Source organism: Lampetra fluviatilis, chromosome 74 (genome assembly GCF_964198595.1).
Source record: "Lampetra fluviatilis chromosome 74, kcLamFluv1.1, whole genome shotgun sequence".
NCBI classification, from domain to species: Eukaryota; Metazoa; Chordata; class Hyperoartia; order Petromyzontiformes; family Petromyzontidae; genus Lampetra; species Lampetra fluviatilis.
This window is the reverse complement of record NC_136348.1, coordinates 1,912,400-1,940,054: the sequence shown is the minus strand read 5'-3', so window position 1 is coordinate 1,940,054 and position 27,655 is coordinate 1,912,400. Positions and strand designations below refer to the sequence as shown.

Here is a 27,655-nt window from a genome sequence, read left to right as displayed (position 1 = left end):
GCACGTGCCAAGTCTTAAGGATGCTGTGTTAAGAATTAGGATCAATATAATTGTTTTTGTTGTTGTTACTATAAACTTCGTGAAATCAACCCTTGAGGACACAACGTAACGTTGCATTGCTTGCGAGTGCTGCCTGTGTTGGTTAAATGTGTCTTGGCTCGTGTGCGCGGTGTCCCAGCTGTGTGTGCGGCGGTACAAAGACAAATACTAAACAAGAGAGGTTTTGGGAAATGGTCCTTCTACAGAGCACATACAAGCGGCGGTGGTAAAACATATTCAGGTGATTCGCCTTCTTCATAACAAACCGCCCCACCTCTACCCCACTGCTCCACTGCCAATCTGCTTTACTGCTCCTCTGCTACACCACCTGCCTCAGCAGTTGAAACAAATGATAAACTATCTTAAACCCCCTTGCCTCTGTGCACCAAGCAGTGAAAATGGGTGCGGCACGTGTGGAGGCCGACGTCCAACTCCCTGCTCCCCGTGAGCGGGCGGGTCGCGACGTCCATCCCCTGCACTCCCACCTCCTCCTCGTTGGCCGCCTCTCGCAGAGCTCCCTCTGATCGGGTGATCGGCCCCCCCGGCGCCAGCGCCCTCTCTGAGGGACATGGCTAACTGGCTGGATATCTCCCACACGTACACCACCACCAAAACAAACGCGGTGGCGTGCACGCGCGCGCCCCTGCATGCGAATGTGCTAAGCAGAGGTCGGCGCTATCTTCTTGGTTCTTTCGTTAAAGTCGTCACGTAGAAGGGAAGTAATAAAATAATAAAAATAAAACATAATAAAATAAAAATAATAAAAATAAAACATAATAAAATTATTTTATTATGTTTCATTTTTATTATTTTATTACTTCCCTTCTACGTGATGACTTTACCTAAAGAACCAAGAAGATGAATCCCTGCAGTCACGAAAGCTTTAAATCGAAATTTAGGTCGGCGCTAATCAACGGAAACGGCGGCGCTATCAATATGCAAGCGTCGCGCCCGGGTGGTTAAGCCCTAATCCGCGTGGACGCAAAGGCAAATGCTACCGGGCTGTATGAATATACACGCGCAAACGAGGGTGAGTGGATTTAGAGTTTCCCGCCCCCTAAATACTTACGTGGCGATCAGGCGCTCGTTTTCCACACGCGCGCGCAAACAGACGCAATCAACTGCGGCAGAATATTTCATAATATATGCGCGCCTCACACACCAACCCCGCTCCGACACTCTGCAGCGTTGCGCTCGCTCTCTCACGCACACACCGTCTCCCCACGCAGTTGCTCCACACAAAAATCACAGACACCACGCGCAACTTCTACCCACACACACACACAAATCACACTGCACCGATACTCTGAACTAATGTTTTTTAATGGCACAAATACACGCGACCTGGAGGAGGAATAATTCTTAAGAAGAGCCTAGCCTAACTCTGCCTATGAACCCAGTTACACAAACGTTCTACCACGTACCTCGTAGCTCTACTCAAGGCGTTGCACGGGCGCTGTGAGAGTCGGAGGGAAAAGGACGAGCAAAAACCTCGCCTATCACTGCCTCATAGCAGCACTCGCCGGCATCACACGGATGCTGCGAGCGGCTCGAGGAGGCAGGACGGCAGGGAGTGGGTCTGGATCGATGAAGATGAGCATCTTAAACAACTACGCTGGTTTGGTCTTCTGCATGCGTATCTGGACGCTTATTTATTTATTTACGGCCCCGCCCTGACAGCTCACTCTGAGTCGATACAAATAAAACAGCTGGCAAAAAGCCAAAGCTCACTTTCATTCGATAAAAATAAATAAATAAAACAGCCGCCTGAGAGCGAAAGCATAGGTGTGGCAAGGTCTGCGCCGCAGTGGTGCTGTGCACTGGGGGCGCAGACCCTGCGCTGTGTGAGTGTGGTGTGTATGCAAGTGTGCGAATGGTAGTTACGCTAATATTACGTTCATTTACGTCAAAAATGGGTGCTGCGTGCTGCGATTAGTGGAGTCCCCAAACAACTTTACCTTACGAGTAGGCAGGGGTCGCTATACAGTGAGTCTTAGCGGACTGAGCTGGCAGCTTCACCTGCCGGGACCACGGCCAGTTGCGTAGCGCCCCCTACAGTTTCGCCCATGGGTCAATACCCCCATGGGGCAACCCAGCTGACTGTTTGATGGGTACAATGGGTACTTTCGGTTTATCCGGCTTATTACCATTATTATGTATTGACGTTGATCACGTCTCCATGGACGGCATGCTGCTGCTGGTAAGGGCATGTGTTGCATAATATGCAGCATGTGTCCGCGTATCATGTTTGCCACGGATGCAGTTGGCGTTACTGTACATTTATGATGTTTTGGAGTGCCAATCCCATGCACTTTGAAATGTAATAAACTGTCTAAAAAGGTTGCAGCCCGGCCCCCGCCGCTGTCACTCTCTGGCCGTTGCACAAGCCATATCGGAATTTGCGACATGCTAAAACAATGAGTACAGTGTGACACAACCCCGGTAACTCCCGGGATCAAAATGGGCATTGGAAAGTGACCGATTTATTGAGATGATTATGGTACTACCACAGGGTATTGTGAACGGTTCAGGAGGAGGAGAGGTCTGGATTTGTAAGTCTCACAGTGCCGGTAAGAAGCGCTGGGTGGGGGATGCCCTCCACTGGGGTACAAATTCTGTCATTATTAGTATACGATCATGCAATGTTTCTATCTGCAAGCTGTCATAACTGAAACGATCCCCGTTATTGTTCGATTGAGAGTGACCCACACCTCTGAAACCATATGTGAGGAACCCAAAAATCTGGTGCATGCGTAAAACACCCACAATGGGAATACGTAAACGTAAAAACACCAACAAAATACATTTTAATATAAGAAAAAAATAGGTGGCCACATAGCGCATCTGTCTGTGTGTGTACATACAGACGGAGGATGCAGGGGCCAACCTGTGTGCGATCGGAACGGTGCAATTGCTGACCAATGTCACTGTAGATGGTGCACACGCTGACGCACACCGGAGCTGTGTCTTTGCGATGCAAGGGCATGGTGGATGGTGGAGTGCATATGGATGGTGCGTTACGAATACAATAAAACAAAACAAACCGCTGGAAGCAGCCATGCGAGCAGGCTACCTTGAGAGCGATCGCGAATGGATTGCGTGTCTGGAAGAAGCCTCGCTCTTTCAGATGCCGTACCAGCTTCGTCAACTCTTCGCTACGATTCTGCTGTATTCCATGCCAGCAGATACGAAGGCTCTCTAGGTATAACCACATGACGTAATATTTTTTCAGTCACCCCGACATCTCTCTTTGACCCTGGAGCCACTCCATTACATCCAGCCATCTCTCGGGATCCAACTGCATGGGATCGAAGGTGGAAACTTCTTCAGCACCTTGAATTTCAGCTTTTGATTTCAGTTTCCTATCATTGTGGACCTTCTGATGCCTGTTAAGAGTTGACTAATGTGAAAATGCCTTCCCACACACAGAGCACAGGAATGGCTTCTCGCCCGTGTGTGTTCTCTGGTGTCTCTGAAGATCTGATGGCCATGAAAAGGACTTCCCACACACAGAGCAATTGAATGGCTTCTTGCCTCCGTGTACGTGAGGCTGTGGAGAGCCTCTCTGCTCCATGTGAGCGTAGTAACAGCAGCGGTGTTATCGAGTCAAAAGTACGCTATCGGCCGTAAGGATGTTTAGCGTTGAGTTTTGGATTTTGTTAACTGCTAAGAAAAGAACGTCACTCGTGTCTAACCGAGACGCAAAAAAATCCCATAAATTTGACGACAAACACGTTTAAGAGTTTATCCGCGAAAATAGACACTTACTTGGAGATTCACGGTATATCGATGTCTGGAACCCGTCTGAAGATGTCGCCACGAACTCTCCCGACGCAAAGTCGCCTAACTGTCGACACAGCAATTGTGCTCGCCAGGCTGCGTTGTCTCGCGGTTGAAGGGCGATCAGCAGAGCGACGAGTCGAGCGTCCAACCTCATCAAGTTCCCTCTCGAAATGGCATTGACCTCTGCTTCTGAGCCGCCTTATAACTCCCCCCCCCCTAGGATCCAATCCTTTGTCTTTCAGGATATTTGCATTCGATTGTTAATTTTGGAAGGCACAATCCGCATGTCTATTAACATACCGAAGGGTAATGTGCCCATTGTGCTTCATGCATGAATATGTAAGTGCATCTCAGTGTGTAATTGTGCGCTTATTTTGAATAAATGGGATTAAAGTGAATGCAGCACTCCGGAGACAAACAGCGAGGCATGGTTTTGCCAGCCACCACCTCGTTTGCCGCAGCGACTTTAATAGCTGCTCTCAAACAACACTGTCACCAATAGTCGTTTATGGGCTAGGGTGTTAAGCGGACAATCAGTCGTTTTGGGCAAGGCGTATGGGATAATACACACCTCTGTTATCCCATAAACACAATACACAGCAGCGAGAAGGCTGCCTTGTTGGGGAGATGTAGTTTGGGTAAGGCGCTTTGACTGGAGTTCGGCGATGTGACTGGGTGATCACACGGATTCCGAAAAGCAGCGGAGACGATACGATCCACTGCGCTCCATCTCCCCACATGGACAACGACATTCTAGTTTCAAAAAAATTACATTGATTCGACACATTCAGTGGACAGTGTGATTCTAATACGACTAGCGGGATTCGAATAATTGTAATTAGATTCTAATCCTGCACATTCTACCCCTGGTTCGCATATTCACTTATCATACGTACGACCACAGTGTGAGAGATTAGCATGATGTTAATGTAAGAAATAAGCATGTAACCGTAGAAAAGGAGGAGAGCGGCCTCCTCGACGAGGAAGTGCAACCCAACGGGTGCAATACAAAGGGCATTAGAGCATGATTTATAATATTATATGTTTGAGTTTAACATGTGAGAGTTTACAATGTCTGAGTTGATCAAATGTGCCGATCAAGGGCGTCAATCGGGTGCGATTGATCATAGTTTTTGATCAAAGGCATTATCCCATCACGGAACACCACATCCCTGCGTATATAACAGCAAATAAAGCAACTACAGCAGCAACAACGATATCAGCAACGACAACAGCAGCAACATCACATTTCGAGGGCAATGCAGCTACTTCTGATTCTGATTTTTCTGCTGCCCGGCAGGACCCCACACGTCTTTGTAAATGATTGCTATGATCATGTCTGAGCTGAGGTTTGAGCGAATAAAGTTTACTTTGTCTCACCATAACTGTGTGTGGGTTAGTGTCATAGGGGCTAGGCAAATACTACTCATTAATGAACTCGCACTCCTTTATGACCGACATTGTACTAATTTTGGATGATCGAGTAGAACCAGGCACGTGCCATGTCCAGGCGAATGATTATAAACAATAGTGTCCTTAAATATAATGCTAAAATTAACGTTAACACTGGATTCAACGTGCACCTCTTAACAACTGCCTCGCATTTACGACAAATGATTGCATTTGCACATAACATACATTCAAGCACAGTAAAATGCTAATACAATTGTTATTCTAGGAATTTTAATGCGATTCTTACCCTGCACCTCCCACAATTCGCATATCCGATCCCCGGTTCGATTGAACGAACACTTTACATACATATGAGCAAAGTGCGAATATAATACTTCTAATGAGATGTGAATACCGTATCCATAAATTGCCTAAATATGAAAATGCGTCGTTAAACCCGCCACCACCCAACACACCTAATAAGTAAGGGTTGTCACGTCCAGCACAATGGTGTGTTTGAGAGCCAAGCCACAACATACACAATCTGAGTACGACGTTTCGCCAGTAATTACAACAATCTTCATTAGGCGACGGCCAGTTTTGTGGAGACGTCCTCCTGCTTCGTTCCGTAAATAGAGAGGTAGATGTGATGACAAAACGTGTGTGCTCTTCTTGCGCGAAGTGGGGAAGGGGGGGTGTTAATGGATACATATATATATATGGCTATGGGTACCCATTGCCGTTTGGGTTATTTATATGGTAATCAACGTACATTAGGCATGCGAATTAAGTGAACCCATTGACCTTGTACTTCCTGTCGATTGTGTGTACTAAAATAGCCTGCTAACGGTAATCCTAATTGAAGAATAGTGACCGGAATAGACATGCTTTAGTAACGAATTGTCATGTTCTGTTTAAGTGACAAACCTTACTATTTTGATGTGTCGGGTGGTGGCGGGTTTAACAAAATATATTTTTTACTTACGCAATTTAACCCCAAAAACCTGTTCGATTGAACATACACTATATATATTTATGAGCAGAGTGCTATTCAAATACTTCTAATGAGATTTTAATACCGTACCTCCGTTAATGGTGTAATACATTATTAAACCAGTTTATTGTAGTTTAATGTTTAGTGTTATCGTTTATAATAGTACAGTTGACATGTTATATAGTACAGTGGATCTCCAGTATACTTCGGGATTAGGGACCAGAATGCTGCGAAACGATTTATAACGGGGGCCATTCGCCTCTAGGAACATGTTTATGGGGAAAACAGCCAAGATGCTGCTCGTTAAGGGCAGACTTGTGTGACGGAGATTAGCGACTACTACTGAATAATTAGCTCACACTCATTTATGATAGAATTTGTCATAATTTTGGTTGATTACGGAGAACAAGACACCTGCTAAGTTGACGAATTCTTAGTACATATATTGTACTTACCCATATTGCTAAAATATCGTTAACACTAGTGTAATAAACCTCCTTGAGACGGCTTCCGGAATCAGTCCTTTTCATTTTCAACTTCAACAGTTACACTTTACACACACTCCCCGTTGCTGGCAGACAACGGAGAGAGTGCAGACTTCTCGCAAAGTCCCCACCGCGCACGTGGCACCCAGAGCCCCGTACGCGCGTGACTCTTGCTCTTGTCGTCCCCAAGTCTGCTCACGACTGTCCTCTCTCCCTCTCTCTTAATCCCTTCGTCACGTGGTACCCCCCAGCCAATCATCTATAGACAGCGTTGACCGTTCCCGATGGTTCCCTGTCAATCCCTGGACCACGCCTCTGATCCGGCTCCCCATTAGCTGAGGCCACGATTGGCCAGGCCAATGACCCCTGCTAACACGCCGCGATCACGCCAAGGCCATGCTCCCTGGCTCATCCCTTATTGGCTACAAAGCAGGACCGGCAAGCCAATCCCCACGTGAACCCTCTATGGCTGTTATTACACTAGAATAAGCTTGCAGTTCTTAGCCATCTCATCTCGTTGCTTCAAAGATGCTCGAAGTTGAGTGTCCTGATGTGGTCTGACGCATTTACTGTGATTAAATTGAAGAATTTAAAGCGGTCCACAACCCTGAATTGTGCAGCTTGGAATAATGGAGGAATTCGCATTTATTTTGTTGGTTTTTGGAACCGAGGCCATAATTAGGAGGTACATCACAAGCGAAAGCGATAGTATTTGCCAAGAATATCTTCATTAATCGAGAACGAAAGTAGGAAGTTCAAATGGTGTCATATACCGCCTAATTTTTGAGTTGGATATTTGGGGCTGTATAATGTGTAAAGTTGAACGTGTTAGGTGTTGTCTTCTTCTAACAGCTACTAACGTGCGTGTGGTCTGTTTTTAGGATTTGTCCATTGTTGTTGAACTTGCTGTCGTGCGCATTTCTTGTTGAGTTCTGCCAGATTAGTGTTGCAGTTTGTTAAATAATCCGCCACGTGAGCGTGATGTTTTGCTTAGTGGGAATTTCGCTTTGTTACAATTTGTGATTGTTATAAAAATTGTAACGATTCATAAGCTCATGAGCTTATAATGTGTTTGTGCGTTAATTTATGAATATAAAACTGTCTATTGTTATTCGATACCATTGAGATGTAACATTCATCCAGCAGTGAAAATCGTGATTCTATAACGACCGTAGTGTAATTGTAATGATTTTAATCCGATCCTTGCACGTACACTATACATACATATGAGCAAAGTGCTATTCTAATAAGACCACACTGTGATTCTACTGCTTATAATGAGATTCTAATACCTTACCTCCGTTTAGATCGTTCTAAATTAAAACACTAGTTTATAGTCTTTTTATGTTTAGTATTATCGTTTATAGTGTTACAGTTTACATGTTATAGAGTACAGTGTATCCCCGGCATACTTCGGGATTAAGGACTGGTAGGTTGAGAAACGATTAACTACGGGGACCTTTCCCCTCAAGGAACACGTGTTCATCGGGTAGACAGCCAAGATGCTGCCGGTTAAGGGCACACTTGTGTGACGGAGATCCTCCACCTGAAATTCTCTTAACATGTTTTTGCTAGGAACATTATAAAATAAAGAACGGACAAACATGAGTTAATAATACGTTTTTATTCATCTGCAATCATTTTTACGTCAAAACTCGATTGGAATATTTATTATGTCCTATGTTCACACATTTCCAGTACAATGCAAACCATTTCCGTTCCAGGAATACCAAAGCGTTAAAGTATCATTCCCCATTATTTCCTTATTAGTTCATCACGTTTGTTCACCTGTGCGTCTATGTTGAAGTCAAGGCCATATATCCAACGAACGCGTCATCAATGTACATCCTGAAATCGACTATCTAAAGTCGATTATTACCAACCAAAAAAAACTTTATACTTGAAAAAAAACCTTTTAAAATGTTGAGTAAAGCTCTAACTACAGACGCATTCCAACTTTAGCTCAACAGGAACACTTAACGACTACAATTGAACCCTCTCACAACCAGTGCTCATCACACCACTTCGGCAAGTAATCCGATAACATTACAAACCACCACTGTGCACGTAATTAAACTCACAAAAACTGTAAAACAAAAATGGTCAAAATTATACACAAAAGTACTCGATACGGCTTAATAGGTATAGCCAAATGACATGATATTTGTTCAGTCACCCCGAGCTCTCTGGTTGACTCTCGAGCCACTCCATTACATCCAGCCATCTCTCGGGATCCAACTGCATGGGATCGAAGGTGGAAACTTCTTCAGGACTCATTGCAGCACCTTGAATTTCAGCTTTTGATTTCAGTTTCCTATCATTGTGGACCTTCTGATGCCTGTTCCTGGTTGATGAGTCTGCAAATGTCTTCCCACACACAGGGCACTGGAATGGCTTCTCGCCCATGTGTGTGTTCTCTGATGATTATGAAGATTTGATGACTTTGAAAATGTCTTCCCACACACAGGGCAAAGGAATGGCTTCTCGCCCGTGTGTGTTCTCTGATGACTATGAAGCGTTGATGACTCTGCAAATGTCTTCCCACACACAGGGCACAGGAATGGCTTCTCGCCCGTGTGTGTTCTCTGATGACTATGAAGATTTGATGACTTTGAAAATGTCTTCCCACACACAGGGCACACGAATGGCTTCTCGCCCGTGTGTGTTTTCTGATGGTGTTGAAGAGTTGATGACTGTGCAAATGCCTTCCCACACACAGAGCACAGGAACGGCTTCTCGCCCGTGTGTGTTCTCTGGTGTCTCTGAAGATGTGATGGCCATGAAAAGGACTTCCCACACACAGAGCAATTGAATGGCTTCTTGCCTCCGTGTACGTGGGGCTGTGGAGAGCGTCTCTGCTCCATGTGAGCGTAGTAATAGCAGCGGTGTTTTCGAGTCAAAAGTACGCTATCGGCCGCAAGGATGTTTAGCGTTTATCCGCGAAAATAGACACTTACTTTGAGATTCACGGTATATCGATGTCTGGAACCCGACTGAAGATGTCGCCACGAACTCTCCGGACGCAAAGTCGCCTAACTGTCGACACAGCAATTGTGCTCGCCAGGCTGCGTTATCTCGCGGTTGAAGGGCGATCAGCAGAGCGACGAGTCGAGCGTCCAACCTAATCAAGTTCCCTCTAGAAATGGCATTGAGCTCTGCTTCTGAGCCGCCTTATAACTCCCCACCTAGGATCCAATCCTTTGTCTTTCAGGGTATTTGCATTCGATTGTTAATTTTGGAAGGTACAATCCGCATGTTTATTAACATACCGAAGAGTAATGTGCCCATTGTGCTTCATGCATGAATATGTAAGTGCATCTCAGTGTGTAATTGTGCGCTTATTTTGAATAAATGGAAAAACTTTGTCCTCGATTTAAAGTGAATGCAGAGAAATTAGCATGTAACTTTAGAAAAGGAAGAGAGCGGCCTTCTCGACGAGGGAGTGAAACCCAATAGGTAATATTCTTTTACAGCGTTACAATGGATAGGTTGTAGTTCATAGGTTATAATATTATGTTTCACTATGATAGAGCTTAACATGTGAGAGTATACAATATCATAGTTGATCAAATGCGACGATCAAGGGCGTCAATCGGGTGAGTTTGATCAGAGGCTTTAATCAAAGGCGTCATCCCATCACGGAACACCACCTCCCTGCGTTTATCACAGCAACAGAAGCAACTACAACAGCAACAACAGCAGCGACAACAACAGCAGCAACATCACATTTCGAGGGCGACGCAGCTACTTCCGATTCTCCTGCCCAGCTGTTTGTAGTCGGGACCTGCTCTCGCAGGACCCCACACGTCTTTGGAAATAATTGCGATGATCATGTCTGAGCTGAGAATTAAGTCACTTAAGATTACTTTGTTTAACCATAACTTTAGGTAGGTTAGTGTCATAGGGGCTCTGTGAATACTACTCATGAATGAAATCACACTCCTGTATGACCGACATTGTACTAAATTTTGTTGATCGAGTAGAACAAGGCACGTGCCACGTCCAGACGAATTCTAATCAACAACAGTGTCCTTAAATATGATGCTAAAATAAATGTTAACACTGGATTAAACGTGCACCTCTTAACCCCTCCCTCGCATTTACGACTAATGATGTGCATTTGCACATAACATACATTCAAGCACAATAAAATGCTAATACGACCATGTCCTGGAAACCATGGCAAGGTCATCCCATGAGGACTGCCTGGATGAAAACCAGCATGGAAGGGGCCTATTGTGGGGCCGGCTATGCTAATGACACAGTCACGTGTGTGTGTGTGTGATGTGAGGTCTCCTGGCAGCAGTCATTCTCCGCTGTAGTCCTGGCATCTGCTGCTTAGCTTCATTCCCCAACTGTGGTCCCAGTGGCACCGTCTCTCTGGGGAACCGTGTGGTGTGTGTAGCGAGTATCACGCGGTTGGTAGTGTGGTGATAGTGGTCACGGTTGGCACCGATGCACGACCACCGCCACCACCCCTACTGATCGGCGGACCTGCCACCACAAAGCAGCACGCGGCGGAGGAGTGAGGCGATCGCTCTCGCCACTCGAGCGAGGCCCCCTCGCTTCCTCTTCTTTTCGTGCATCTCCACCTGCACCTCTTCCGTTTTCTCCTCCGTCTCGTCCTCCTCCATCCCCTCTTCTTCATCCTCCACCACCATCTTCTCCTCTACCTCCTCCTCTTCCTGCGCCACCTCCATCTTCTCCATCTTCTTCTCCTCCGCTAGCACCATCTCTTCCTCCTTCATCTCCTCACCTTCCGGCACCACCATCACCACCGTCTTCTCTTCCTCCTCCACCACCATTGTTTCCCCTTTGTCCGTCGTCTCCATGTTCTCCACCACGACCATCTGTTCATCTTTTGTTGTCTCCTTTTCCTCCATCTCCGTATTGTCTTTCTCCTCTCCCTCCGTGTTCTCCTCCATTGTCACCATCACAATCACGTCCTCCTTTGCATTCTCTTCCTCCGATTTCTCCTCCTCTGTCTCTACCTCATCCTCCATCATCTCCTCCTTCACCTCTCCCTTCGTCTCCTTCTCCACAACCTCTGTCTTCACTTCAAAGGCCTCGACGAGTGAGGAGGAGGGCTGAGCTGGCACAGATCTGTGTACAGACAACACGACACCGTTCCACCTTGCTGCTACGGGAGACATCGCCATCTTCCCATCGTCCGTGGGTGTAATGTGTGGCGGATTAATTCGAGCTGAAAAGAAACAGCAATAACGACATGGCCAGTGAGTGTGCTTAGTATTGGTGCTGTCATTCTCATGGCGCCAGGCTATCCTTGAGATAGGTGCAGCTGTGTCTCACACCGACTGCTGTAGTTTCACAGTAATGGGTGGCGTTGCTGTGCAAATTTAGCTGAATAATTTGAAGTGACATTTTTTTGGTTCTTTCGGTAACTTCACGTAGGTATAAAATAAAATAAATCACGACGTTTCGATTGCAACACAAGCAATCATCATCAGGTGGGAAACCACAGTAATACATTTTCTTGCAATAACGACATGGCCATCGAAACGTCGTGATTTAATTTATTTGATTTCATACCTACGTGAATTTATCGATATAACCAAAGAGTATGGATCCCTGTAGTCACGAAAACTTCAAATCGAGATTGACATTTTTATATGTATGTTCTAATTGACCCCTTGCACATAATGTCCTAAGCATTTCAAATGGCATCGATAGAGATCCTGAACGTCCACTTTGACGGAATGGGTGTGGATCTGTGTGGTCAATGCAGCAGCAATAATAGCCAGGGCGGGAAGCAAGATCTGAACTGTAAGCGGTGAAGAATGAGTGCACGACCATTTGGTCGCTTCAACACATCCACGATTTCAAAAAAGTGTCCGTCGGTGATTTGTGGTCGAGAGAGCTACCTCCCTTGACGTCGAATGCATCTCAGAGTGCATTGCATGCGATGAGCCTCTCGCATCTCTCATCTCATCGCGTTTTAAATTGGACACCCCTCTCAGTGGTAGCCGTCGCTGTGCATTACGAGGCGACTTGGCAGCTGGCCTAGAAACGACGTATCGGACGTAACGATGACTGCAGCAGACATCGTTTTGGTCACAGCAGACATCGCGGATATCGCGATTTCCACCTGAAGGCGTTTGTGTTTTGTCCGAAACGTGATTTATTTTGTTTTATTTCTACCTACGTGACTTTACCGAAAGAACAAACGAGTATTAATTCCTGCAGTTACGAAAGCTTCAAATCAATATTAGAATATCATGGGAAGTATGATAAGCGCAATGTGCTCGTAATAGAATCACACTGCACATATGTATGCATATTACATACATACTATGGTCGTATGTAATATGTATGTCCGTTGGACATGCGAACCGGGGGTCGGATATGCGAACTGGGGGATTAGGATCGGATTAAAATGATTAGAATAACACTCTGGTCGTATTAGCATTACACTGAGCTAGAATGTATGTTATATGTAGATGCACATCGGGAGTCGTGAATGCAACCTGGGAGGTGCGCGGTTTTGATCGCATTAAAATTATTATAATAACAACGTGGTCCTATTAGAATCACGCTGTCTACTGCTGCTGATGATCGGATGGCGGCTTCCGATTCGGGCTCTGCTCTTCATTTACTCGCCTGGTTGGTGCCGTGGGACGCAGCGTCTCATCCGACAAGCGTTGTAGCAGCTGGGTGATGGCACCCGTGAGTTTGTCAACTTACTCTTCAAGTTGAGGCCGTCTCCCTCGTGGTCTCCTGTCTCTGGGCGTGCTGTGGGTTGCTCATGGCCGAGTTGGAGCTGCATGTTGAATCGGGTGTAGACGTTATTTTAGCAACATATTTAAGTACAGTGTTGTGTTTAGAATGCGTCTAGACAAGGAAGGTGACTTGTCCTACACGGGCAGCCAAAATGATTACAATTTCTGTCATCAAACAGTATGAGTTCATTCATGAGTAGTATTCGCTGAGCCATGATGACATTAACCTACATACAGTTATGATTAAACAAAGTAATATTTAGTCACTTAATTCTCAGTTCAGACGTGATCATCGCAATCATTTCCAAAGACGTGTGCGGTCCCGCGAGAGCAGGGCCCGGCTACAAATAGCCGGGCAGCAGAAGCGGCAGAATCAGAAGTAGCAGCGTTGCCCTCGAAATGTGTTGTTGCTGTTGTTGCTGCTGTAGTTGCTTCTTTTGAAGTTATATACACAGGGAGGTGGTGGTCCGTGATGGGATGACGCCTTTGATTAAAGCCTCTGATCAAACTCACCCGTTTGAAGCCCTTGATCGTCGCATTTAATCAACTCTGATATTGTAGACTCTCACATGTTAAGCTCTAACATAGCGAAACAATATTATAACCTATGAACTACCACCTATCCATTGTAACGCTGTAAAAGAATATTACCCATTGGGTTTCACTCCCTCTTCGAGAAGGACGCTCTCTTCCTTTTCTAAAGTTACATGCTAATTTCTCACGTGAACATCACTAACCCCGGCCACTTCTTTATGACCCGAGGTCTACACCCATTTCAAACCTTTTAAAACAGTCTGCCTCAGCAGCAGACCATGCTTTTCCACATGACGGACGCTTGGTTGCGCCTGAAACGTCGTGATTTATTAAATGCCTAGAACCAAAGAGTATATAATATTATAAACTATGAACTACAACCTATCCATTTTAACTCTGTAAAATACTATTAATTGTTATAGTGTATAATCACGTAAATGGAGGTATGGGATTATAATCGAGGACAATGGATGGCATGGGGAACTTGTTTTTCCAGCGCTAATCCCATTTATTCAAAATAGGCGCACAATTACACACTGAGATGCACTTACAAATTCATGCATGAAGCACAATGGGCACATTACCCTTCGGTATGTTAATATACAAGCGGATTGTACATTCCAAAATTAACAATCGAATGCAAATATCCTGAAAGACAAAGGATTGGATCCTCGGGGGGGAGTTATAAGGCGGCTCAGAAGCAGAGTTCAATGCCATTTCGAGAGGGAACTTAATGAGGTTGGACGCTCTGCTGATCGCCCTTCAACCGCGAGACAACGCAGCCTGGCGAGCACAATTGCTGTGTCGACAGTTAGGCGACTTTGCGTCGGGAAAGTTCGTTGCGACATCTTCAGACGGGTTCTAGACATCGATATACCGTGAATCTCCAAGTGTCTATTTTCGCGGATAAACTCTTAAACGTGTTTGGGATTTGTTTGCGTCTCGGTTAGACACGAATGTCGTTCTTGTTTTAGCAGTTAACAAATCGAAAACTCAACGCTAAACATCCTTGAGGCCGATAGCGTACTTTTGACTCAATAACACCGCTGCCGTTACTACGCTTACATGGAGCAGAGACGCTCTCCACAGCCCCACGCACACGGAGACAAGAAGCCATTCAATTGCTCTGTGTGTGGTAAGTCCTTTTCACGGCCATCACATCTTCAGAGCCACCAGAGAACACACACGGGTGAGAAGCCGTTCCTGTGTTCTGTGTGTGGGATAGCATTTTCACTTTCAGAAAACTGCCAACGCCATCAGAAAACACACACGGGCGAGAAGCCTTTCCTGTGCCCTGTGTGTGGGAAGGCATTTGCACATTCATCACATCTTCAGAGTCATCAGAGAACACACACTGGCGAGAAGCCGTTCCTGTGCTCTGTGTGTTGGAAGACATTTGCACGGTCATCAACTCTTCAAGATCATAAGAAAACGCACACGGGTGAGAAGCCATTCCTGTGCCCTGTGTGTGGGAAGACATTTGCTAAGTCATCAAATCTTCAGAGTCACCAGAGAACACACACGGGCGAGAAGCTATTCCTGTGCCCTGTGTGTGGGAAGACATTTGCACACTCGTCAACTCTTCAAAACCATCAGAGAACACACACGGGTGAGAAGCCGTTCTTGTGCCCTGTGTGTGGGAAGACATTTGCACACTCATCAACTCTTCAAACTCACCAGAGAACACACACCGGTGAGAAGCCGTTCTTGTGCCCTGTGTGTGGGAAAACATTTGCACAATCATCAAATCTTCAAGCTCATGAGAAAACACACACGAGCGAGAAGCCATTCCCGTGCTCTGTGTGTGGGAAAGCATTTGCACGGTCATCAACCATGAACAGGCATCAGAAGGTCCACAATGATAGGAAACTGAAATCAAAAGGTGAAATTCAAGGTGCTGCAATGAGTCCTGAAGAAGTTTCCACCTTCGATCCCATGCAGTTGGATCCCGAGAGATGGCTGGATGTAATGGAGTGGCTCGAGGATCAAACCGAGAACTCTGGGTGACTGAAATATAATGTTGCATGCGGTTATACCTATTAAGCCGTATCGAGTACTTTTGTGTGTAATTTTGACCATTTTAGTTTTACAGTTTTTGTGAGAGTTTAATGACGTGCCCAGTGGTGGTTTGGAATGTTATCGGATTACTTGCCGAAGTGGTGTGATGAGCACTGGTTGTGAGAGGGTTCAATTGTAGTCGTTAAGTGTTCCTGTTGAGCTAAAGTTGGAATGCGTCTGTAGTGAGATCTTTACTCAACATTTTAAACGTTTTTTCAAGAATCTAGCTTTTTTTAATTGGTATTAATCGATTTTAGATAGCCGATTTCAGGATGTACATTGATGACGCGTTCGTTGAATATATGGCCTTGACTTCAACATAGACGCACAGTGAACAAATGTGGTAAACTAATAAGGAAATCATGGGGAATGATACTTTAACGCTTTGGTATTCCTGGAACGGAAATGGTTTGCATGGTACTGGAAATGTGTGAACCTAGGACAAAATAAATATTCCCTTCGAGTTTTGACGTAAAAATGATTGCAGATGAATAAAAACGTATTTTTAACAAATGTTAGTCCGGTCTTTATTTTATAATGTTCCTAGCAAAAACATGTTAAGAGAATTTCAGGTGGAGGATCTCCGTCACACAAGTGTGCCCTTAACCGGCAGCATCTTGGCTGTCTACCCGATGAACACGTGTTCCTTGAGGGGAAAGGTCCCCGTAGTTAATCGTTTCTCAACCTACCAGTCCTTAATCCCGAAGTATGCCGGGGATACACTGTACTCTATAACATGTAAACTGTAACACTATAAACGATAATACTAAACATAAAACGACTATAAACTAGTGTTTTAATTTAGAACGATCTAAACGGAGGTAAGGTATTAAAATATCATTATAAGCAGTAGAATCACAGTGTGGTCTTATTAGAATAGCACTTTGCTCATATGTATGTATAGTGTACGTGCAAGGATCGGATTAAAATCATAACAATTACACTACGGTCGTTATAGAATCACGATTTTCACTGCTTGATGAATGTTCCATCTCAATGGTATCGAAGAGCAATAGACAGTTTATATTAATAAATAAACGCACAAACACATTATAAGCTCATGAGCTTATGAATCGTTACAATTATTATAACAATCACAAATTGTAACAAAGCGAAATTCCCACTAAGCAAAACATCACGCTCACGTGGCGGATTATTTAACAAACTGCAACACTAAAGTGGCAGAACTCAACAAGAAATGCGCACGACAAAGCTAACAACAGCAATGGACAAATCCTAAAAACAGACCACACGCACGTTAGTAGCTGTTAGAAGAAGACAACACCTAGCATCTTCAACTTTACACAGTATACAGCCCCAAAGATCCAACTCGAAAATTAGGCGGTATATGACACCATTTGAACTTCCTTCTTTCGTTCTCGATTAATGAAGATATTCTTGGCAAATACTATCGGTTTCGCTTGTGATGTACCTCCTAATTATGGCCTCGGGTTCAAAAAAACAAAAAAATTAATGCGAATTCCTCCATTATTCCAAGCTGCACAATTCAGGGTTGTGGGCCGCTGTGAATGCTTCAATTTAATCACAGTAAATGCTTCAGACCACATCAGGACACTCAACCTAGAGCATATTTGAAGCAACGTGATGAGATGGCTCAGAGTTTATTCTAGTGTTAACGATATTTTAGCAATATACTAAGAATTCGTCAACATAACAGGTGTCTTGTTCTCCGTAATCAACCAAAATTACGACAAATCTTGTCATAAATGAGTGTGAGCTAATTATTCGGTACTATTCGCTAATCACCGTCACACAAGTCTGCCCTTAACGAGCAGCATCTTGGCTGTCTCCCCATTAACATGTTCCTAGACGCGAATGGCCCCGTTATAAATCGTTTCGCAGCATTCTGGTCCCTAATCCCGAAGTATACTGGAGATCACCTGTACTCTATAACATGTCAACTGTAACATTATAAACGATAGCACTAAACATTAAACTACTATAAACTGGTTTAATAATTTATTACACCATTAACGGAGGTACGGTAGTAACATCTCATTGTAAGTATTAGAATAGCACTCTGCTCATAAATATGTATAGTGTATGTTCAATCGAACAGGTTTTTGGGGTTAAATTGCGTAAGTAAAAAATATATATTGTTAAACCCGCCACCACCCGACACATCAAAATAGTAAGGTTTGTCACTTTAACAGAACATGACAATTCGTTACTAAAGCATGTCTATTCCGGTCACTATTCTTCAATTGGGATTACCGTTGGCACGGCTATTTTAGTACACACAGTCGACAGGAAGTACAAGGTCAATGGGTTCACTTAATTCGCATGTATAATGTACGTTGATTACCATATAAATAACCCAAACGGCAATGGGTACACATAGCCATATATATATATGTATCCATTAACACCCCGCCCTTCCCCACTTCGCGCAAGAAGAGCACACACGTTTTGTCATCACATCTACCTCTCTATTTACGGAACGAAACAGGAGGACGTCTCCACAAAACTGGCCGTCGCCTAATGAAGAGTGTTGTAATTACTGGCGAAACGTCGTACTTAGATTGTATATGTTGTGGCTTGGCTCTCAAACACACCATTGTGCTGGACGTGACAACCCTTACTAATTAGGTGAGTTGGGTGGTGGCGGGCATAACGACGCATTTTCATATTTAGGCAATTTATGGATACGGTATTCACATCTCATTAGAAGTATTATATTCGCACTTTGCTCATATGTATGTAAAGTGTTCGTTCAATCGAACCGGGGATCGGATATGCGAATTGTGGGAGGTGCAGGGTAAGAATCGCATTAAAATTCCTAGAATAACAATAGTATTAGCATTTTACTGTGCTTGAATGTATGTTATGTGCAAATGCAATCATTTGTCGTAAATGCGAGGCAGTTGTTAAGAGGTGCACGTTGAATCCAGTGTTAACGTTAATTTTAGCATTATATTTAAGGACACTATTGTTTATAATCATTCGCCTGGACATGGCACGTGCCTGGTTCTACTCGATCAACCAAAATTAGTACAATGTCGGTCATAAAGGAGTGCGAGTTCATGAATGAGTAGTATTCGTCTAGCCCCTATGACACTAACCCACACACCGTTATGGTGAGACAAAGTAAACTTTATTCGCTTAAACCTCAGCTCAGACATGATCATATTTATATAAATATATTCCGTCTTTTGTTATTCGATGATATCTAGCAGTGAAAATCGTGATTGTAATATGACCATTCTAATGCTTCTAATGATATTATAATACTTTACCTCCGTTTATATGGTTATAAATTAAAACACTGGTTTATAATCGTTTAATATTTAGTGTTATCGTTTATAGTATATATTACAGTTTACATGTTATAGAGTACAGTTTATCCCCGACATACTTCGAGATTAGGGACTGGTACGTTGATGAACGATTAACAACGGGGACCATTCCCCTCAAGTAACACGTGTTAATCGGGTAGACAGCCAAGATGCAGCCGGTTAAGGGCACACTTGTGTGTTTTTGCTAGGAACATTATAAAATAAAGAACGGACAAACATTTGTTAAAAATAAGTTTTTATTCATCTGCAATCATTTTTAACGTCAAAACTCGAAGGGAATATTTATTATGTCCTATGTTCACACATTTCGAGTACAATGCAAACCATTTCCGTTCCAGGAATACCAAAGGGTTAAAGTATCATTTCCATGATTTCACCACATTTGTTCACTGTGCGTCTATGTTGAAGTCAAGGCCATATATCCAACGAACGCGTCATCAATGTACATCCTGGAATCGGCTATCTAAAGTCGATTAATACCAATAAAAAAGCTATAAACTTGAAAAAGAACCCGTTTAAAATGTTGAGTAAAGATGTACCTACAGGCGCATTTCAACTTTAGCTCAACAGGGACACTTAACGACTACAATTGAACCCTCTCACAACCAGTGCTCATCACACCACTTCCCCGAGCCACTCCATTACATCCAGCCATCTCTCGGGATCCAACTGCATGGGATCGAAGGTGGAAACTTCTTCAGGACTCATTGCAGCACCTTGAATTTCAGCTTTTGATTTCAGTTTACTATCATTGTGGACCTTCTGATGCCTGTTCATGCTTGATGACCGTGCAAATGCTTTCCCACACACAGAGCACAGGAATGGCTTCTCACCCGTGTGTGTTCTCTGATGAGTTTGAAGAGTTGATGCCCGTGCAAATGCTTTCCCACACACAGGGCACAGGAATGGCTTCTCGCCCGTGTGTGTTCTCTGATGGTCTTGAAGAGTTGACGAGTGTGCAAATGCCTTCCCACACACAGGGCACAGGAATGGCTTCTCGCCCGTGTGTGTTCTCTGATGGTCTTGAAGAGTTGACGAGTGTGCAAATGCCTTCCCACACACAGGGCACAGGAATGACTTCTCGCCTGTATGTGTTCTCTGGTGTCTTTGAAGATGTGATGCCCTTGAAAATGCCTTCCCACACACAGAGCAATTGAATGGCTTCTTGCCTCCGTGTGCGTGGGGCTGTGGAGAGCCTCTCTGCTCCATGTGAGCGTAGTAACAGCAGCGGTGTTATTGAGTCAAAAGTACGCTATCGGCCTCAAGTATGTTTAGCGTTGTGTTTTGGATTTTGTTAACTGCTAAAATAAGAACGACACTCGCGTCTAACCGAGACGCAAAAAAATCCCGCAAATTTGACGACGAACACGTTTAAGAGTTTATCCGCGAAAATAGACACTTACTTGGAGATTCACGGTAGATCGATGTCTGGAACCCGTCTGAAGATGTCGCCACGAACTCTCCCGACGCAAAGTCGCCTAACTGTCGACACAGCAATTGTGCTCGCCAGGCTGCGTTGTTTCGCGGTTGAAGGGCGATCAGCAGAGCGACGAGTCGAGCGTCCAACCTCATCAAGTTCCCTCTCGAAATGGCGTTGAGCTCTGCTTCTGAGCCGCCTTATAACTCCCCCCCCTAGGATCCAATCCTTTGTCTTTCATGATATTTGCATTCGATTGTTAATTTTGTAAGGTATAATCCGCATGTCTATTAACATACCGAAGGGTAATGTGCCCATTGTGCTTCATGCATGAATATGTAAGTGCATCTCGGTGTGTAATTGTGCGTTTATTTTGAATAAATGGAAAAACTTTGTCCTCGATTTAAAGTGAATGCAGAGAAATTAGCATGTAACTTTAGAGAGCGGCCTTCTCGACGAGGGAGTGAAACCCAATAGGTAATATTCTTTTACAGCGTTACAATGGATAGGTTGTAGTTCATAGGTTATAATACAGTATTATGTTTCACTATGATAGAGCTTAACATGTGAGAGAGTATACAGAGTTGATCAAATGCGACGATCAAGGGCGTCAATCGAGGTGAGTTTGATCAGAGGCTTTAATCAAAGGCGTCATCCCAACACGGAACACCACCTCCCTGCGTTTATTAGAGCAACAGAAGCAACTACAGCAGCAACAACAGCAGCGACAACACATTTCGAGGGCGACACATCTACTTCCGATTCCGAGTGCTATCGCAGGACCCCACACGTCTTTGGAAATGATTGCGATGATCATGTCTGAGCTGAGAATTAAGTCACTCAAGATAACTTTGTTTAACCATAACTTTAGGTAGGTTAGTGTCATCGGGGCTGTGTGAATACTACTCATGAATGAAATCACACTCCTGTATGACCGACATTGTACTAATTTTGGTTGATCGAGTAGAACAAGGCACGTGCCATGTCCAGACGAATTCTTATCAACAACATTGTCCTTAAATATGATGCTAAAATAAATGTTAACACTGGATTAAACGTGCACCTCTTAAACCCTCCCTCGCATTTACGACTAATGATTTGCATTTGCACGTAACATACATTAAAGCCCATTAAAATTCTAATACGACCATATTGTTATTCTAAAATTTGAATGCGATTCTTGCCCTGTACCCCCCCCCCCCCCACAGTTCACATATCCGACCCCCGGTTCGATTGTACAGATAATTTGCATACATATCTGTATGTCCCCCAAGTTGCTCCGCCCATGGCGGGGTCAGCTAGAGGTCATAGAGGTGGGTGATGTAAAGACAGTGCATCAACTAAGGGAATAGTGGTGACAACAAGATAGAGAGAGTTCGAGAAGGGAAGGCGAGACCAAGTATGGGCGGAGGTTCACGCCGAGAATTAGAGAGGGGGAGGAACGAGGTTTGGGGCTGTGTTGGCTGGTTGCTGTCTCGTCGTCGTTGTTGCTATATCGTGACGCCTGGGGTCTGAAACCGCGTTAAAGGCTAAATCAAAGAACCCTCTGCAATATGAGTTCGAAGTCATTACAATTGTAACGATTCATTATTTTACGGGCTAATATTGCGTTTGTGCGATTATTTTACATATTCAAACTGAATATTGCTATTTGATGCCATTGAGATGGAACATTCATCCAGCAGTGGACAGCTTGATCTTAATACCACCAAAGTGTTATTCAAATAATTTTAATCCCATCCTGATTCTGCACTTTCCATTTCACATAATCCACGTACATACATTTTACATACAGACATGTTACATACTCACGAGCATAGTGTGATTCTTAGAGGACCACGGTGTGAAGCTAAGAATTCGAATGAGATTCGAATATCACACTTCAATGTACGGTGTTCTAATCTGTAACACTAGTTTATGATGTTATTTTATTGCATTATAATGTATCACTCATAGCTTATATTGTTAGAGTTCACAACATTATAGTTTACTATAACACTAGTTTGTAGTGTTATTTAAAGCGTTTCAATGTATAGCTGATAGTTTAAAGGTTATATTGTTAGAGTTTATAATTTCGATTTAAAGCTTTCGTGACTGCAGGGATTCATCTTCTTGGTTCTTTCCGTAAAGTCACGTAGAAGGGAAGTGATAAAATAATAAAAATAAAACATAATAAAATAATTCTCACGACGTTTCGGCTACAACGCAAGCAGCCGTCTTCAGGTGAAGAATGAAACACTGCCAAGCTTGGAGCGTAAACATAAGCTGGGTTGGAGGTGGAAGAAGAGCGCCTTGACAAAATAATTTGCATATCAAGAGGATTGCCAAAAACCGCCAAGCTTCGGGAGTGAGCACGTACAGACGCTTAGTGACCACACTTGCAATACAATCACTCTAACATCAGTAACCAAAATCCGATCTGGTACATGGCCTCCGCTTGGTCTGGTTTGTATCCGTCATCACTCCGGAGACAAACAGCGAGGTATAGTTCGGCCAGCCACAACCTCATTTAGCGCAGCGACTTTAATAGCTGCTCTCAAACAAGTCACCAATAGTGGTTTACAGGCTAGGCTGTTACGTGGTTCTGCAATCAGTCGTTTTGGGCAAGGCGTATGGGATAATACACACCTCTGTTATCCCATAAACACAACACACAGCAGCGGGATACCCCGTACTATGTACTGCCATAGACAAACCCAACATTAAATTATATACTGTATTACTATACACAATCTATACCTTCGACTATAATATGACCCTAAGTATTATTCTACCAACCCTACTGTATACGCCCCGCCCACCTCCTACGCATTTTCCAAAAATATGCTAAATTCATCTGGATATGCAAATTATTTTTGTCAAGGCGCTCTTCTTCCCCCTCCAACCCAGCTTAAATATACGCTCCAAGCTTGGTGGTGTTACATTCTTCACATGAGGACGGCTGCTTGCGCTGTAGCCGAAACATCGTGAAAATTATTTTATTATGTTTTATTTTAATTATTTTATTATTTTCCTTCTACGTGACTTTACCGAAAGAACCAAGAAGATGAATGCCTGCAGTCACGAAAGCTTTAAATCGAAATTTAGTCGTTTAATGTTTAGTGTCATTGTTTATTTATAGTGTTATCAGTTTACATGTTATAGTGATCCCCGGTATACTTCGGGTTTCAGGACCAGAACGTTGCGAAACGATTTATAACGAGGACCTTTCCCAGCCAGAGTGCAAGCCGCTAATGAAAAGAACACGGGTGGTGGGAACACGTGCTTCCATGGGCCGTCGGGGACAGGGCATGGTGTATTGCCAACAGGTGCCACCGGGTACGTCCCCCAAGTTGCTCCAACAATGGCGGTGTCTTGTAGAAGTCATAGAGGTGAAATGGCCGCAGTGTGTACGAATGTAGTTATGTCCGTCCCCACCCAGACAGCTCATCCCCATGTAATGTACAGCTAAAGTCTGGTGTGTCCAAGGTGGTGGGGCACTCGGCAACGGAAACCGTACGCCAAAGGAAATGTGTTGTTATGCCCACAGTTTCCGAGCCCCTGAGGCCCGGGGTGCCTCAAGGATCCACCACGTGCGAGGAACCGGTACCTGGAGCCTGGTCATATTCTTCAAAAGAAGCCAGGGACCTGCCTAATCCTTCAAGGCTGCGGTGCGAGCCCTTGACGCCCCGACATGCACAAGATTCTACCATGGGCGCGGGACGGGCGTCGAGAACCAGGTCAAAATGCGCAAGGTTGCGCTTGAAGGCTCCACGCCCAATATCAGTACGGTATATTATTAATTCTGACCTTACTCCCTCCCTTTGATGCTGCTAATCCTGCATAATGCATGGACATAATGACTTTGAAACCCCCCCGCCCACCTCCTACGCATTTCACAAGAAGTGCAAATCACATATCTGCATTTCCCATAAATATGCTAAATTCCTCTTGATATGCAAATTATTTTGTCAAGACGCTCTTCGCTCCTCCATCCCAGCATAAATAGTCGCTCCAAGCCTGGAGCGTGACATTCAGAGTCCGTCTACTTGACGGACCTGTTCTCCACCTGAGGACGGCTGCTTGCGTTGTGGCCGAAACGTCGTGAGAATTATTTTATTATGTTTTATTTTTATATTTTATTACTTCCCTTCTACGTGACTTTACCGAAAGAACCAAGAAGATGTATATTGCTATTCGGTTCCATTGAGATGGAACATTCTACCAGCAGTGGGCAGCTTGATTCGAATACGACCATGGTGCTATTTTAATAATTTTGATGCGATTCTAAATCTGGCACCACCCAGGCCGCATTTACTACTCCCGATGTGCATCTACATTTAACATACATTCTAGCTCAGTGTTATTCTAATACGACCCTAGTGTTATTCTCGTCATTTTAATCCGATCATAATCCTGCACCCCCCCCGTTCGCATATCCGACCACCGGTTCGCATGTCCAAAGGCCATAGATGCATATTACATACGTTCATACGAGCACAGTTCGCTTGCACGTACACTATACATACATATGCGCAGAGTGTGATTCTAATACGATCACATTGTAATTCTAATACTTGTAAAGATGATAATACCGTACCTCTGTTTTTGGTGTTATAAATGGTTAATCTAGATTATAGTATTTTAATGTTTCGTGTTATCGTTTATAGTGTTACAGTTCACTTGTCATAGCGTTCAGGATTCCCTGTATACTTGATGAATAGGGACCGTAACGTTGTGAATCGATTTATAATGGGGCCCTTTCCCCTCCAGGAACACATGTTAATATGATGCCCGTTATGTGACAGAGATGCTCCACCTGAAAATCGGCTCAACACGTCTTTGCTATTAACATTTTAAAATTAAAACGGACAAGCAGTTGTTGAAAATAATGTCTTATTCATCTGCAAGAATATTTACAGTACTACAACTCGTATCGAAAGTTTATGATGTCCTATGTTCAAACAGTTACAGTACAATCTTGATTTGAAGCTTTCGTGACTGCAGGAATCCATACTCTTTGATTCTTTCGTTAAAGTCACGAAGGTCGAAAAATAATAGATCACATTATTGATCTATTATTATCTATTATTTTGTCTACCTATATGACGTTACCGAAAGAACCAAAGAGTATAGCTACAGTACAATGCAAATCAAGTCACTTCCAGGAATACCAAACCAAAGTATAATTCGCCATTGATCTCCTAATTAGTTCACCACATTTGTTCATTGTGCGTCTGTGTTTAAGTCCAAGCCAAACATGCAACAAACGCGTCATCAATGTACATCCTGAAATCGGTTATCTAAAGTCGCTTATTACCAACGAAGGGTAATGTGCCCATTGTGCTTCATGCATGAATATGTAAGTGCATCTCAGTGTGTAATTGTGCGCTTATTTTGAATAAATGGGTTTAGCGCTGTAAAAACACGATCCCCATGCCCTCCATTGTCCTCGATTTAAAGTGAATGCAACCCCGTGGCGTTGCCAAAAACCACCGAGCTTCGGGAGTGAGCACGTACAGACGCGTAGTGACCACACTTGCAATTCAATCACTCTAACATCAGTAACCAAAATCCGATCTGGTACATGGCCTCCGCTTGGTCTGGTTTGTATCCGTCATCACTCCGGAGACAAACAGCGAGGAATGGTTTGGCCAGCCACCACTTCGTTTGCCAAAACGACTTTAATAGCTGCTCTGAAACAACACTGTCACCAATGGTGGTTTACAGGCTAGGCTGTTAAGCGGACAATCAGTCTTTTTTGGCAAGGCGTACGGGAAAATACACACCTCTGTTATCCCGTAAACATAATACACAGCATCGGTAAGGCTGCCTTGTTTGGGAGATGTAGTTTGGGTAAGGTGCTGTCACTGGAGTTAGGCGATGTGACTGGGTTATCACACGGATTCCGAAAAGCAGCTTAGACAATACGATCCACTGCGCTCCATGTCCCCACATAAACGACGACATTCTGAGTTTTAAAAAAGTGGAATATATATTTGTAAATACGTTTTTTATATAATGTTTATTGTATCTATGTTACAATGTGTGATTGTTATACTCTTTATTTGCGTATACTGTATATACTTATATGGCTATTCAATTCCATTGATACTACACATTCATCCAACAGTGGAAAGTGTGATTCTAATACGAGTGGGATTCGAATAATTGTAATTCGATTCTAATCCTGCATATCCTACCCCCGGTTGTCATATTAACTTACCATACGTACAACCACAGTGTGATTCTAATTAGCTCAGTGCGATTCTAATGATTAGTATGCGATTATAATCCCACACCTCCAATTATGTGGTTCTGCACTATAACAGTTAATCGTATTTTAAAGCGTAACAATGGATAGTTTGTAGTTCATATGTTATAATATTATATTTCACTATGTTAGAGTTTAACATGTGAGAGTTTACAATGTCAGAGTTGATCAAATGCGACGATCAAGAGCGTCAATCTTGATCGACGCAGAAGCAAATACAGCAGCAGCAACATCACATTTCGAGGGCGACGCAGCTACTTCTGATTCTGCTGCTTCCGCTGCTCAGATATTTGTTGCCAGGCCCTGCTCTCGCGGGACCCCACACGTCTTTGGAAATGATTGAGATGAAGATGTCTGAGCTGATAATTAATTTAATAAAGAGTACTTTGTGTGTAGGTCTGTGTCATCGGGGATCAGCGAACACTGCTTATGAATGAACTCGCACACCTTTATGACCGACATTCTACTAATTTTCGTTGATCGAGACGAACAAGGCACGTGCCATTTTCAGACGAATTGATATTAACAATATTGTCCTTAAATATAATGCTAACACTGGATTAAGGTTAACACTGGATTAAACATGCACATTTTAAACCCCTGCCTCGCATTTATGACTAACGATTCGCATTTGCACATAACATAT

General features: G+C 43.8%; 1 pseudogene; it reads left to right on the top strand.

Moving 5' to 3' along the window:
• LOC144953344 (uncharacterized) overlaps positions 1–27,655 on the top strand; it is a 201,380-nt pseudogene that overhangs the window by 101,848 nt on the left and 71,877 nt on the right.